At 59.5% G+C, this 15,267-nt stretch overlaps 1 protein-coding gene across 3 annotated transcripts in view; it reads left to right on the top strand.

Annotated features, from left to right (window-relative positions):
• The first annotated feature begins 8,508 nt into the window (after positions 1-8,508).
• ELFN1 (extracellular leucine rich repeat and fibronectin type III domain containing 1) overlaps positions 8,509-15,267 on the top strand; it is a 69,774-nt gene continuing 63,015 nt past the window's right edge. The window contains exon 1 of one of the 3 annotated variants that reach the window (XM_036824254.1): positions 8,509-8,605. The gene's annotated coding sequence lies outside the window, so the exon portion shown is untranslated. Of the gene's footprint in view, positions 8,606-12,572; positions 12,763-15,267 lie in introns of those variants that run through there. The other 2 variants (XM_036824256.1, XM_036824255.1) reach the window with 2 other exon arrangements.

Raw genomic sequence — 15,267 nt, 5'->3', positions numbered from 1 at the left:
TGACCCCAGGGGCTCACGTGAGAAGTGGGGGAAGGGCCGCTGCTGCAGCCGCTTTCATTGTGTCGGCAGGGGTCCACACGTGTTCAAGGCCACGTCCACTTGTGGCCTCCGACGGCACCTCCATCTTGGAGTCCCTGGAGGGACCTGGGGGCCCCCCCGGGGCCATTCCCTACCAGCCTCGACGTCCTTGATCTTTCCTTCCAAGAAAGAAATCCTGGTGGCTGAAACGGTTTTTAAGAAATAAAATACCTCTCAGTCCACTTCAAAGCTCGTAAATGTCATCTCTGTTATTTTCTGGCCTAGTCCTTCAGTGAGTAGGAAAAATCCCGGGGGCGCTCAAGTGACTGGGGCCTGGAGCTGTGGTCCCCGGCCTCTCACGCTGTAGGAGAGCAGCCCAGCCCTCAAAGCACGAGGGGGTGCGAGCCCCTTTGGGACAGCTTTCCCAGCCCCACCTCTGCAGCCCCGGGAAAGGCGGCACCTGTTAGTTCCCAGAACTTGGAGACGCAATGGACCCGACCCAGGTGTGAGGCCCCCTCTGTCTGTCTGTCCATCTGTCCTTCCTGCCCGCATCCAGTCTGCAAACATTGGTTGGTCCTTGATGGTGGCCCTGGGCTGCACCTCTCAGGGACACAGACCTGACATCTCAGGGTCCCTGAGGGCAGGGCGCCTCAGAGCGGGCCGGAGCTCCGCTGTTCTCTCCTGCGGGCCTCACGTGCCACGACAGCCCCGGCCGTCGTAATCCACATTCCTAATCCTCAAGAGGGACAATTCTGGGGAGAAAAAAAAAAAAAAGAGAACGAAAAGCACCGTCATTCGGCCAGGTCTTTCTTCTACACACACGTACATTTTTTCTTTGCAAAATTGGGATTGAATTTACTATGCAGTTCACACTCTGTTGATTTCTCCACCCAACAGCATATCGTGTGGTTTATCCCAGACGCAAAATGCCAACAAAGACGTGCATTTCTGCAACCTCTGGCTTCCAAGGAGGCGACATGGCCCCCATTTCCTCCGATCGGTGTGCAGCTGGAGAGATGGCCCTGAGGAGCAGGTGGGGAACACAGGTGCGAACAGAGGTCACGCAGGTGAGCCGGCGAGAGGCCGGAGCTGAGGCCACGGGGGAGCAACGCGGTGTCTGGAGGCTGGGAGGGTCTCTCTGCCTTCCTCAGACTGAGAAATGCCATGGGGGTGGTGCTGCGAGGCCTGCAGGCGCCCAGCCCCAGGATGGGGAAGAGCGGCCGTGGTGCGCGTACGCCGCAGCGCCGCTCAGCGAAACAGCAGCCAGCGGACACACACCTTGGACGGGGTGGGAGGAACCTGACCCAGGGAGGGCATACTCTGCGACCCCAAGTACATGAAATTCCGGAAGAGAGTAAGCCAACCTACGGTGGAAAAAGTCGGAGCCAGGGTGGCGCGGGGGGCCGGGGCACGCGGGCATTTTTGGAGTGAATGTTCTGTCTCTCAATGGGGGTTTGGGCTGCAGAGTACACGTTAGAGCATTCGATGGCCCCCCTGATGTTTCTACATTTCATTATCAATTTTACTCCAAAGAATTTAAAAATCCATAACGAACATTGAACTCTAGTTTGTGCTGTGCGCGCTGCCTATGTAGGGGTGTCGTGTACGGACATCTGCAGCCGACTGGGAAAGTGGTTGATTCCTGGGGGCTGGAGAGAAAGGTGATAAAGCAAGTGGAGCCAAACGTCTGCTGTGGGCGTTTGGGTGTCACTATAAAATTATTTCAACTCTTCTGTATGTTTGAAAATTTGCAAGATTACATGTGAAAGCCAATGAAAGAGCCCAGGTGCTGTAGACAAGCGGCTGGACCGTGGTAGCTGTTCACTGACCGTGTGTGTGACCTTGGACTAGTTTCTTGGACTCCTGGTGCCTCCGTGTCGCCATGGCATGAAAGAATTAACGAACATCAAGTACTTACACACAGTAAGTACTGGTGTACAGTAGGTGCTTAAAAAGTGTGCCCTTTGTTGGTAGCAATTCCATTGTTGGTAATATTGAGTTATCAGGGCTCCTACGTGTGCTGTAGGCAGCCAGAGAGGCTGAGGGATAAGCCAAGGGTTTGCACTGAGTTCAAGAGTAAAGGGCCCCAAAGAGCCAAAATGATCTTGCAAATGAAGAACGAAGCAGAGGGCTCACACGTCCCCCTGTCAGACTTCTACAGTGACCGGGACAGTGGTCTGGCAGAAGGATAGAGACATGTACACCGATGGGGTAGAACTGAGGGTGCAGAAATAAACCCTTGTATTTACGGTCACTTTATTTTTGACAAGGGGGCCAAGATGATTCAATGGAGAAAAAACAGTCTTTTCAACAGATGGTGCTGGGACCAACAACACGTGCAAAAGAATGAAATTGGATCCCTTTTTCACAGCATCTGAAAAATAACTCAGTGGATCAAAGACCTAAATGTAAGGGCTGAAACTATAAAACTCTTAGAAGAAAACATAGGAGTAAATCTTCACCTTAGGCAAAGGCTTCTTAGATACGACATCAAAAGCACAAGCAATGAAAAGAAAAAAAAAAAAATTGGACTTCATCAAAATTAAAAACTTTTGTGCTGCAAACAATTCCAACAAGAAAGTGAAAAAACAACCTATAGAAAGGGAGAAAATATTTGCAAATTATGAATCTAATTAGGAACTTGTGTCTAGAATATATAAAGAACTCTTACAACTCAATAATAAAAAGATAAATAGCCTCCTGGCCGTGGACAAGGATCCTAGTAGATATTTCTCCAAAGAAGATTTACAAAGGCCAAGAAGCTCATGAAAAGATGCTCAACATTATTAGCCATTGGGAAATGCAAATCAAAGCCACAATGAGATACCCTTTCACTCCCACTGGGATGGCCAGAATCAAATAGACAGATAAAAACAAGTGGTGGTGAGGGTGTGGAGAAATTGAAACATACACAGTGCTGGTGGAAATATGAAATGTTGCATCCACTTTGGAAACAGTTTGGGAATTCTTCAAAATGTTAAACACAGAGTTACCATATGACCGGCAATTCCACTCCTTGGTATATACCCAAGAGAAATGAAAACATATGTTAATGTAAAAACTACGTAAATGTTCATAGCAGCATGTTTGTAGTATCCCCAAAGCGGAAACAACCCAAATGTCCATCAGCTAATGAATGGATAATAACATGTGGTCCATCCATACAATGGAATATTATCAGCCAATCAAAAGGAATGAAATTGTGACATATGCTACAACATATATGAATCTCAGCTTTGAAGTTCCTGCAGAAGTCTTCTGGGCAGGCGCTGGGCCAGCACTATGGCATGGCAGTGGAAATGGGAAGAGAATGATTAATTCAAGATTCTACAGAGGCCCGTGTCAAAGGATGCAGGCATGGACCCTCCCTTTCCTTTCCTCTCCACATCTTGCCATCTCTGTAGAAGTTGGAGAAGAGGGATCTAGGATTCTAAACCGTGTAGGCCAAGTATTTGTCAGAAGGAGAAGCAGTGGAGTAGGAAGAAGGGCATCTAAATTTTCACTGTAGACTTGCTGCCAACTAACATTTGACTTGGGCAAGAAACTGCACTTCGTGGGCCTCAGCTTCCTTGCGGGTAAAATGATGCTGATTGAGATGCTTTCTCAGGCTCATTCAGCTCGTTTTCCACTCTTTTATTCCAAATGCCTACATCACAGGTTAACATGATTTTAAATAAACTCCATATCTGAAAAAAACAAAAAACAAAAAACCCCTGCATTTTACCACTAAGACAATACCACTAAGTGAAATTAGCCAGTCACAAAAGACCACATAGCATATGATTCCATTGATTTGAAATATCCAGAATAATCAAATATACAGAGACAGAAAGTAGATTAGTGGCTACCTAGGGTTAGAGGTGGTGGTGGAGAATGGGGGTGACTGCTAACGGGTACTGGGGTTTCCTTTTGGGGTAAAAAATGCTCTAAAATTAGATGGTTGCACAACTCTGTGAATATACTAAAAACCATTGACTAGCACACTTGAAATGGCATGTAAATTATCCCTCAATAAATCTGTTAAAACAAAAGAGAGTCTTGGGTTCAAGTTCTGACTTGGCTCTCTGGGGCAAGTCTCTGTCATTCCAGGAACGAAGTTCAGTCTGATATGTAAAATGGGGCTGGAAAGATTTGCCTTCCTGGGTTATTGCAGGGACCAGATGAGATGACAGATATGAAACAATTTTTCATTTTAACTTCTGTATTTAAATTTATTACAAAAGGAAATGTATGCACATTGTACAAAATTCAAATGGCAGATGTGGGTACTCAGAAGTCTCATTTTCTGGGGCGATGGAAGTTTCAATATCTTGATTGGGGTGGTGATGACACAGATGTATACATTTGTCAAAACTCGTGGAACTGTACTCTTAAGAAGGGTGAATTTCATTGTCAGTAAATAATACATTAAAAAAACATCTTTAAGTAAATCCGTCTCCTACCCTCTCTCCATGTCTCCTAGCCCTCCAATTTTGCTACAGTTTTGCACACACAAGCAAGTAAAATGTTATTTTGTTACACCCTTTTTGTACTCGTAAAAAAAAAAGTACTACATACACTGTTCCTCTCCTTGTTTGTTCCCCTGAAGACCATTCTGGGAGATGGACTCAAATCAGTCTGTGCTTATCCAGCTGCATGCGCCTCCATGTGGAAGTGTCCCAGCGCTCCACCGCCAGCCGATATTTAGGATGTTTCCAATCTGCTGCTATTACAAAGAGTGCCTTCAGTGAATAACCTTGAATGCAGTAATATATCATTTTTCACGTTTGTGAGCAGTCTCTGGAGGACAGATTCCTAGAAGGAAATGCTGGGCCAAAGGATATATGTATTTGTAATTTGGACATTGTTTCAGATGTTCCAAGAGTGCCTGCTTCCCTATACCATTGCAACATGGTGTGTCATTAAACTTTACTCTTTGCCCATTGGATGAATGAAAAATCATCTTTGAGAGTAATTTTAATTTTCATTTCTGTTGTTAAGTGTGAGACTGGGCACTTTTTGTATATATAAGTGTTATTTTAATTTCCTTTTCTGTTCATAATCTCTGCTCACTTTTTTCTCTCGGGTATTTTTTTAAATTGATTTGTAAGAGCTCTTTACATATGGGGATATAGGATCTTTGGATATAAGTTGGACATATTGCTTCTTTTATGGCTGTTGGGTTTTATGGTGTTTGTTGTTGTTACTGTGAAGTTCTGGGCACAGGAAGAGACAGTCTCCATTTTTCTCTGGGTACCATCTCCCAGGATGGGGGTGGGGAGGGCTCTTCTCCACATTAATCCCAGCCACTTGTGTCCCTCTGCTCTTTCCCTGCATACCCTCAGGTGACTGACTGACCTGCCTGGGTCGGTTCCTCCCAGCCAGGCCATCGTTAGAGGAGAGAGGAGCCATGACAGGGGTGCAGAGAAATGTGAGACCCTCATGTATTCTGAAACTGCACTCAGTCACCCCTCCTGTGCTGGTCGGGTATGTGGCACCTGGATTCAGAGGTGGGTCAGACTGTCCTGCTCTGCTGAGTTCACAGTCTGGTGGAAAATCCAATGTGGTGCATACTTGGCCGGGGGAATCTCAGAGTGTCCGGAGGAAAGTGGGGGGGGTGGGGAACACAGGCACGGGGGCGGGCCCTAGCAGCTGGGGAAGGTGGTGGCCCCATAGCCCCAGGCCCGAGGGCCCTCACTTCCTAGCTTGCCTCTCCCCAAAGAGCACTGGGGTGCATCCAGATATGGCAGTTGGTTTGTTACAATAAAAACAAGAATCTTGCTGACCCAGTTCCTGTAGAGTTCAATCCTGGCCTCCCTGTGAAGTGGGAGGTGTTAATAGTACTCATTTCTAGGGTGGCCGTGAGGATGAACTGAATTGATGCAAGCAGCAAGCACACGCTTGACACATGGAAGTGAATTTTATAATTCCATATGGGTGTGCGTGGGTGCACGTGTGTTAGGTGTGGACTTGGGTGTATTTGATTTGGGGGTGCTAGGAGCAGGATGCCAGGCTATACCAGCTACAGCTTAAGCTGGGCTTCTGTGAGGGTGCAGCACCCCGTTCCCGACCAGATAATGCCTCGCGGTGGGGTGGGCTGGTGGGTGAGGTTGCGGCTGCCTATAGACATGAGGTGTGTGGGTGCGGTGTGTCTACAACAGAGGCTGGGGGGGTGGATTCTCAGGAGGAGAGGAGTGTCTCAGAGAGGAGAGAGGGAGAGAGAGAGAGAGGGAGAGGGAGGGAGAGAGAGAGAGGGAGAGGGAGGGAGAGAGAGGGAGGGATCTTGCCTCAGAGCAGACACACCAGAGAGAGAGCCCTCCGCCTTTATTTAGCCCAGAGAGACTGGGCTCCCTCCTCCCTCCGGGTCTGCCCTGGGGCCCCCCATTCCCAGCCTGAGGCGGGTCTGGCCTTTCTGGGGGGCAGCAGCCAGGCTCTGCCCTCTTGGAGCAAACAAAGGCATATTTCCACGTCTCAGGATGCTGGAGCAGGAAAGGCCTGGGTATCCGGCAGGAGTGCTCCCCTAAGGCAGGAGCGCCGCTCCTGGTGAACCAGGTCACAGACTTGCAAGGCCCTGGCGAGTTGGCGAGAAGGTGGGAACGGGGGCTGTGAGCCGGCCTAGGCTACACAGGGGCAGTGCGCCTCTAGTAGGGACCTTGGCAAGAGAGATCCCCCCCCAAGGCAGCCTCTGCCCCCACCTCTGGGTCCCAGGAGGTCTGAGCGCCCCTCAAGGACAGGACAGCCAGAAGGCAGTGGCTCCGACATTGACCGTCATCCTCTAGGCCCAAGGGTCCAGGGGAAAGGTGGTGGTCTATCCTCTATCCTGGCCCCCTTTGGGGTCTCGGCTCTCCCGCGGAGACGTCGAGTCTGGCGGAGGCCCGGGTGGGGTTGGGGGGAGCTGGAGGGCGGCAGCTGGCGCCGCAGGCTGGACGGAGTTTATGGGCTGCGGAGAGGCCGCTGGACCGGACCCCGAACCGGAACCCCGCGCGCCCATCCTCGGCTGGGCCAGCCTTTGGCCGCGCTGCTCGCAGCCTCAAGCGCCACTCCCACGCCTGTCCCGGCGCCTCCTCCCGGGGCGGGGGGGTGCGCCCCTCACCCTCCAGCAACCCCCTCCCCTATGCCGCGCGCGCCCCGCGGCGCGCAGGTCGACCCCGCCGTCTCTGTCTCCCTTCCCGGGCCGGGGCAGGACGCGGGACAGGGGCGCAGCGCAGGGCGCGGCGCCCGGAGGGTCTCGCCCAGCGCCCGCCGGCGTCCCGGCTCCGGGGCTCCGACACAGCGGCTCAGGAAGCGGCGCGCAGGCCGTGCCGGGCGGAGGCGCTCTTGAGTCTGGTTTGGAATTCTCACCCAACACGCAAGCCGCAGGCTGGGCAGCGGCCGTGGGGAGCGGGAGCCGCCCCGGGAGGCGGTGTGGACGCTGGCTGTGGGCTCAGGGAGACCAGGGGGCTGCGGATTTAGAACCCTGTTTAGAGGCCGACCGAGAGATTTCAGTCCCCCGGGGGTTCGGGAGGCGAATGTAGGGGAAGGGGATCGGTGGGAGGAAAATCCGCTAAACCGAACCTTCCGGAATCCGAAGGAGCCTGGCTGATCCCACACACCCTCCTCTGCCCTCCCCCTAACCGAAAGGGGGGGGGCGGGGCCGAGCAATGGGAGGGTTAGTGAGGGTCAGCGATCTGGGGGAGGGCAAGGCCTTTAGGGCGCGACCCCCCGCAGGCGCAGGGCCCTCCCCATCCCGGAAACGCGCGCCCCTGCGGGCCGAGCAATTGCACTCGCGGACGCGCGCGCCCACACACGGTCTGACTTCGGGTCAACTTTCACGCGGTTCCCGGGTGTGTGTGCACAAGGCAGTGCCCGCACGCGCGTGCACATCTCCGCCCCAGGGGCCCACCTCCCATCTCCACCCAGTGTCCCGACTCCTAGGCCTTCGGGGGCTTCTGCTCTAACGTGGCCTGGGGCGGGGCGGGGGCGCGCAGGGCGAGCCGGAAGGAGGGGGCGAGGATGCCGCGGGGCTCCCCACGCCGCCCCCACAGCACGCGCCAACTTCCCCTCCCGCCTCACCCTCCGGACACCCCCGGTCCACCGACGTGAGGGATGGCCACCAACGCGCGCCCCTCCGGCCGCCCCCGCCCGCGTCCCGTGCCCCTCCTCCAGCCCTCCCCGCTCGGGCTCCTCCACGAAACCTTCGATCACGCTCGGAAAGAATGTGCTACAACCTCGGCGCGGCCGCGGCCGCCACCACCGCGCCCGCGCCGGAGCCGGAGCCCGAGCCGGAGCCGCCGCTCCCCCGCCTGCCCGGTCGGCCCCGGGCTCGCCCCGCGCTGTCCCCGCCGCCGCCCCGCGCTCGCCCCGCACTTGACGCAGTGAGCGCCGCAGCCCGGCTCCCGCCGGCTCCGCTTCTCTCCCCGTCGCAGGCCGAGCCCAGCCCGGCGGGCTCCGGGAGCGGCGGGCAGGGCGCTAGGGGGAGGAGATCTGTCTGGAGCCAGCGAGGCCGGAGGAGGAAAAGCTGGAGGAAGGAGGGGAAGCCGCCGCCGCCGCCGCGCTCCGGGGACCTGGGCGCGCGCGCTCCTCTCGCCCGTGACCGTGCCTCCGGCCCCTGGCCCGCACCCCGGCCCAGGTAGGAAGGGGCGTGTAGAGGAGGGGGCTGCGCGGGGGCTGCGGCTCGGGGGTCGCTTCTACCGCAGCTGCAGGGCCAGCGGGTCCCAGCCCCTGGGGGAGGCAAGGAAGATGCTCTCCCGGGCGGCAGCGGGGGCGGGCGCGGGGTCCCCAGCGGCTCCCGCAGCCCGGGCCGCTCCAGTCCCCGCGCCCTGCCCTGAGCGTCCGCGCCGGGGCCGAGTCCCCCCGCCGGTGGGGCTTTGGTTGTGGCGCGTTGGGTCCATCGGTCCTGGGCGCCCCCGCTCTCGGGTTCCGAGGCGGGCGCACTCGAAGTTAGCAGTCGCCGAGCCCCGGCTGGACAAACTTCCCTCCCCGACGCCGCGGCCCGAAGGCCCGGGACTCCGGACCCCTCGGGCTAGGAGGCGCCGCGGAGACCCCGAAACTTTCCTGAGCGCTGTGAGCACGAAGGGCGGGATAGGCGGGGATCGAGGTGGGGAGGTGGTCTTGCCTGCGAGGGAGCAGTGGTAGCCGCGGCGCCCCAAGTTGACGCGGAGACTGCCCCCCATCTGGAGCCCCATCCTGTAGTCGAGGGCGGGCAGGGAGCGGACTGTGGGCGCCTAGCCTTCGCACAGCCGGCGTGGAGGGAGCATTGCTCCGCCCCCCGCCGCTGGAGCCCTTGGAGGGGGTGTTACAGGACCCCCCCCCCCCCGCAATCCGGTGGCCCGGCTCTGCCCGCCGCTGCCATGCTCGCGGGAAGGACCCGGCTCCAGGCTATTAATAGGCGCCTGTGACCCGCACCTGTCTCCGCCGGGGAAGCCGTGAAGCTGGGCTTGGCTGCGGGGTGTGGCGGGACCCCAGGCCCGGAGCTGCCCCCCCGACTCTCATGGTCCTCATCCTGTCGCTCTTCCCTCCACGCCCCCCCTGCTCTCCCCTCATTCTTTACTCTCCGGTCTCGGGGTGTCGCCCCCGCCCCCCAACTTTTTCTCTTCCCAAACTGCATGGTGTGGCCTGTGACCGCCCAGACCGGCGCGATTCTAGCACAGCCCTCAACCGAGCCCTCCTGCGCTGGGTGGGCGTGGGATCCCTGGGGCCGGACTGCCGGCGGTGAGCGGGAATTCCTGCCGAGCTCGCACGGATGCGCGGCGCATTCACCCGCCCCATCTGAGCGGCGGGGGTAGTGCGGTGGTCGCCGCGAGCAGCCGACGGGGTTCTGGAGAGTGAAGGGGACCCGCGAAGCTCCTGAGAGGGTTTTGGGGTGTAGCTACAGCCTCACGTGCAGGGAGGAGGCGATGTCCTGGTGGCCGCCACTCCAGCGTCGCCTGAAGGCCCAGGAGGACTCCATTTCCTCCCCCCCCCGCCCCCGCTTCACCCACCCCAACACTCAGACCGGAGCTTGAGTGGATTTGAGGATTTGGGGGACGGGGGATACGGGGTACTGGTTCCCGTCTCCCCGTCTGCAACACCCAGCCCCCAGGCAGCTGGGGGGGCGTCTTTGTCCCCAGGGCTGGCCGCGGGCCCCGCCCCCTCCCTCAACTCCGGGACCCCGACGCTCTCCAGCGCTCGCTTGCTGTGCTCCAGCGACCTCCGAGCCTCGGTGAGCTAGGATCCGCATCCTGCCCCCGCTCTGGGTCTCGGGGTGGGCTAGGGGGCGTGGAGCGCAGTATGTGGTCCCTGACAGATGTCCTCGCGGCGGCGCCGGCGTCTCTGTAACAGAATTAATGACTTACACGCAGGCCGCCAATCGGCGCGGCCACGGGGGAGGGGCGACCCAGCTGAGACTCAGCGGATGAGGTCGCAGCCCTAAGGTGCAGCCTCCGCTTGGGGTGGGGGACTCAGTGGCCAGGACCCGGAGCCCCGCCTTCCACCCCACCTCCAGTCCCTGTGCCCCCAACTCTGCGATTTGCTCTCTGTGGGGCCGGCTCACGGATCCCCCGGGTGCCTGGACCCTCCCTGCCCCTCCCGTTGGCCTCGGAGCCCCTCCACAGAGCCCTAACCCTGGGCAGCCAATACTTGCCTGGGGGGTGGGGCAGTGCCGGTGAGGGCGCTCTGAGGCCTCTGGCCTTGGCTTCTATGCCTAAGAGATGGGCTCATAGCCCCTGGGCCTGGGGAGCAGCACGGGGTTGGGAGGTTAACTCTAGGCAGGCCCTAGCTTGGTCCCTGGCGTACCCCAGTGGCCCATCCCAAGCCAACCGGATCCTTCCTGAGCCGGAGCTGCCCGGCCAGCGTAGCCCTGGGGGAACCAGCCAGAAACGGGAGTCAGTCACCTCTGGCAGAGGCTTGCCCGGGAAAGAATGTACTGGAGCCTCGGCTCCCATGCATTCCCTGCACTGGGCTGGTGAGGCCAGAGGCTTGCAGGTTGATTTCTTGGACCTTCCAGGAGTGACCAGTGTCACCGCTGGGGGAGGACCAGTTTCTCCCCAGTCCCAGCCGCAGCTGGGGAGGGCCTCTCAGACAACAGGGAGGAGAAGGGAGCCCTTTCACCAACCCCTCCGTTCCCTGGTCCCCAGGCCTGGCACATCTGAGGCTTGCAGTATATCTATCTGGTGATAGCCAGGGCCTGCCCTCGGCCTGGGGCCTGCTGGGACAAGGGTCCAGGTAGGAGGCAGCCCAAGGAGAAAGGCTGCAGCTCAGATGCCCCACGTGGCCCTGCTGCCTTCTTCCCTGTGCCTCAGCCTGACCCCTGGAGCTGTGATACGTTTCTGGACATACTGCCCCCCCCCCCAGTACATAACCACGGGGCACCCTTGCTTTTGTCCTAGCACCCCCTTTATGGCTCTGCACCCCCCTCACAAGGGAGCCCCACCGGGCAGGCAGGAGGGGGCCACAAAGCACTAAACTCCTAAATTCCCACCTGGCAGAGGGAGGGCAGCGTAGAGCCCACTCCCCACTTCCTGGCTGACCTTCCGTGCCCAGGTGGTGCAGGGCGAGAGGGATCTGCCCGTCCCTACAGGAGTCGCTGGTGCTGTGGGCGTTCATTCACATTCTCTCTCCGGTCCCCACACACTATAGGATTTATCTTGATTTGCTGCCTTTGAATTGAGTCAACTCTTTTGTATGCTCGGTGAATTGCCCAGCTGCTGGCGGGGAGCGGAGAGCGTGCCGGGGGTACTGAGGCCGGGAATCAGAGGCGGGCGGGGGACAGGAAGCGGGGAGGGGGCTGCGGGCGCCGGCGGGGACGGGCCAGGCTGCGCGGGGACACGAGCGGCCCGAGGTGCGGGCCGGGCAGCCCACCCGGGCGGCCGGGGGCACGGCCGAGGCCTGCCCGGCCCCAGCGAGGAGCCCCGAGGGGCCGGGAGGCTCAGTCGTGGGGGCGAAGCTGCCCTTCGGGCTCTGCTCCGGACCTGCTGTGTGACGTGGGGCAAGCCTCTGGGCCTCTCTGTAACTTGCGGAAAGGGGGCTTCCGCACGCGCAGGTTGTGAGGGTCAAACTAAGAGGGAAGAGTGTGCCGAGCCCCTCGGAGTTTTCCCAGAGGTTGGGGTGAGTGAGGGAAGGAAGGGGGGCCAGGGCTGGGGAGAGGGTGCCAGCCGTACCTGTCCGCACCCCGCCCCCCTAGCTCTCTGCCCCCGGATCCCTACCTTCTCCTAGGTGGGCCGGACAGCCGGGCCGAATCGGGTCCTGAGAACGCCTGGTCTTTGCTTAAAGGGGAGGGGTCGTGGGTGGCTCTTCCAGGCCACAGATGTTGCGCGCTCCCCTACCCGGAGGGCGGCCCCGCCCCCACTCGGACGTGGGTGGAGGGGCTGGAGAGGGGCCGAGAGGAAACCCTCCTGCGCTTTCCAGTACCTCCCCCTCCCGCTGCCCTCCCCCTCCCCCTCCGCTCGGCGGGCGGCCGGAGGGAAGGAGCGCGGCAGAGGAGGCCGGGCGAGCGGAGGGGGTGCTGGAGGGAGGGGGGAAGGGGGAGGGCGCGAGACTCCGAGCCGGACTCGAGCAGGGAGGAAGAGGGGGTGGGAGGGAGCGCGCAGGGGAGGGGGGAGCGCAGGGGAGGGGGGAGCGCAGGGGAGGTGCGCGAACACCAGCCCCGCTGCCCGCGAGGCGAGGGGCGGGGCGGCGCGCGCGGATCGATGGGCGAAGCTGGGGAGGAATTTCAATCCCCGGAGCGAAGTTAGAGCTTGAAGGACGGCGGCGGTGGCGGCGGCGGCGGCGGCGGCGGGCGCAGCCCCGGAGCGGCGGCCGGGCGAGCAGGTAAGTGCGGAGCCCGCGGAGCCCGAGTCCACGCGGGACTGGGGCCGAGCCTGGGCGCGCGGGAGTCCAGCCACTCCCGGGGGCGGCGCGGCGGGCCCCGCACCTCGCGCCCCCGGCGCGCTCTCCCTGCGCCCCCGGCCCTAGTGCGCCCAGGCCCAGCGCGCCCTCCGAGCGCAGCGGGCAAAGTTGGAGGAACTTGGCGGCGGCGGCAGAGTGGGCGCTCGGCTCTGCCGGGGAGAGCGGGGTCCTGGATAGGGGTACCGCTGGCGCCCCCGGATCGCCCCTGCCCCTCGCACAGCTACTCCTCGCTAGGACCTGCCCCTTCCCCAGCACCTCTCTCCCCTCGTCGCTCCCTCGTCGGTCCGCAACCCACCCTCGCCCAGAGCGGCTGCTCCCTGCGGTCGACCCGGCGCAGCCCTTGCCCTTCCCCTTCCCCAAACCTCCTCGGCCCAGGGTCCCTGACCCCCGTCGGTGCCGGTGTCACCATTCCTGCCCTGTCTGCCCGCTCTCCGACGTTGCGCGCCTCCTCACTAGGCACCCCGGGACGGTCCAGCTTTACTCGGGGGAGGGGCCGCATTCTGCGATCGGGGAGCCAAAGCCCTGGCGTGGGGGTGGGGGCGGGGGCCTTGGCTCAGAACCTGGAGGATGTTCTCCACCCCTCCCCCACCTCGGACCCGTTCTCATTGTCATCCCTTGGGGGAGGGCTGCTGAGCCTCCTTGCCCCAACTTGCCTCTAAGGACACAGGTCCCCCCCTTCCATCCTGTAAAATCCGCAGGTCACCTGCTTGCTGCTCAGGGTGGGGCCCCTTGCAGGTGTTCCCCCTCCAAAACAGACCGACAGCCTCTGGCAACAAAACCAGACTCTTGCCGGCATCAGCTTTGTGACCTTGGGGCAGGTAAACCTCTCAGAGCCTCAGTTTCCAAAGCTGTAAAATGGGGGTACAATGAAAATGTGTGCCTTGTGGAAGGAACACCACAGGGAAGGCTTAGCACAGGCAGGGCCCCTGGAGGCCTCTCCTCCAGGCTTGGGGAGATCAAGCCAGGTTTGCGGCCCCAGCAGAGACTCAGGTGTGAGCCGTCTTCTCTTCTGCGTGCCCATCTTGGAGCCCTTGCTTGGATGCAGCTGGGTCTGCCTCCTTCCCTCTCTATTGGGCTGGGGGCTGGGAAGAAAGCATTAACACGATCTAAGATCTCAGGAGCCTTGGGGGCAGGAGCTTTCGAAGGCTGCAGGGCGAGGGGGGATATAAAGGTAGCCTTCCCCAGTCTCCTCTCTCTCTGGGGCTGTCTCCGGTGAGGGCCCAGCCCCAGAGAAAAGGAGCAAACGGGGCTTATGTTGGTTTGAAGCCACAAATAGTCTCATGTTTCCTGCCCAGCCAGCCCCCTGGCCTGCACCCTGGGTCGTTGCAGCTTTCAACTTTTAATTGAACGAGCAATGGGGGACACACTCCCAACCTCATCTCAGGTCTGCATCCTGCTTCATCAGAAGAGGCACACTCAGAGGCAGAGGGACAAATTCCAGATGGCCCGTGCGTCAGAGGGAATGCCCACCTGCTCTCTGGATTCGGGGGTTGGAGCCGGGCCAGGACCCCAGCACTTTGGTGCCTCACTTTCCTGGGCTCTTGTTAAGGGAGGGCTGAACACCCCCTGGTCTCTGGGTCAGGAAGGTTGGGGGGTCAGACAGTCGGATCCTCTCGGACCCTCTCCTGCCAGCAGCTGTTCAGTCCCCGTGGCCACGGCAGCAGGCCGGCTGCCCATGTATCATTTAGGATGATATAGCAGCCACAAGCCTGGAGTCCTGACTAGGAAAAGCAGGGATGGGCATCTTATCCTGAGACCTGACAGACGTGGGCGGTGGGCAAGGGATGTGGTGGGCACGTGTACCTGGGCCGGGGGATGAGAAAGACTGATGTCCCTTCCCCGGAGCCCCACAGGAGTCCCTCTGGAAAGCTCAGCAGTTCTTCAAAGTGCCTTTCGAAGCTGACGCCCCCCACCCGAGCTGGGGGGAGGCTGCTGCCCCCCCAACCCCCCCCCCCCCCAAAAAAAACAAAACCAGGTGGCCAGGGCCTCCAGGAGAAACTTGGACCCAGCAGCCCCTCTCTTAGACCCTGGGAATTTGAATCTAAATGTCTGCTTGTTAACATCACCTGCTCCAAGAGAGAAATTAGTGGGGCCAGAATTCTGACAGTGACTTGGATCTCAGCAGGGTGACATGCGAGTGCCTGCCTGGTCCCACGTCTGTGTGCGTCTCTAAGACACACACACACCCCAGCTCTAGATTTCAGTGGGATTTTCTAAACACTCAGGAAACTCCTCAGATCCCTTGGGTCAGAGCCCCTACCCCTACTCCTACCCTGCAGACCCCATCCCCTTAGAGGCCCAGAGCCCATTAGCAGAGGACCCTGTTTCTGAGGACGCGTAGCCGCGGGAGAGATTTACGAGCAGAGGTGCTTGGACTGGGGTGTTCATATATCTACGCAGGAAACAAACACGCAGACCCCGTGGATG

This window comes from Balaenoptera musculus, chromosome 15 (assembly GCF_009873245.2).
Source record: "Balaenoptera musculus isolate JJ_BM4_2016_0621 chromosome 15, mBalMus1.pri.v3, whole genome shotgun sequence".
NCBI classification, from domain to species: Eukaryota; Metazoa; Chordata; class Mammalia; order Artiodactyla; family Balaenopteridae; genus Balaenoptera; species Balaenoptera musculus.
Note: the sequence above shows the minus strand (reverse complement) of the source record. Positions and strands in the feature narration are given on the sequence as shown.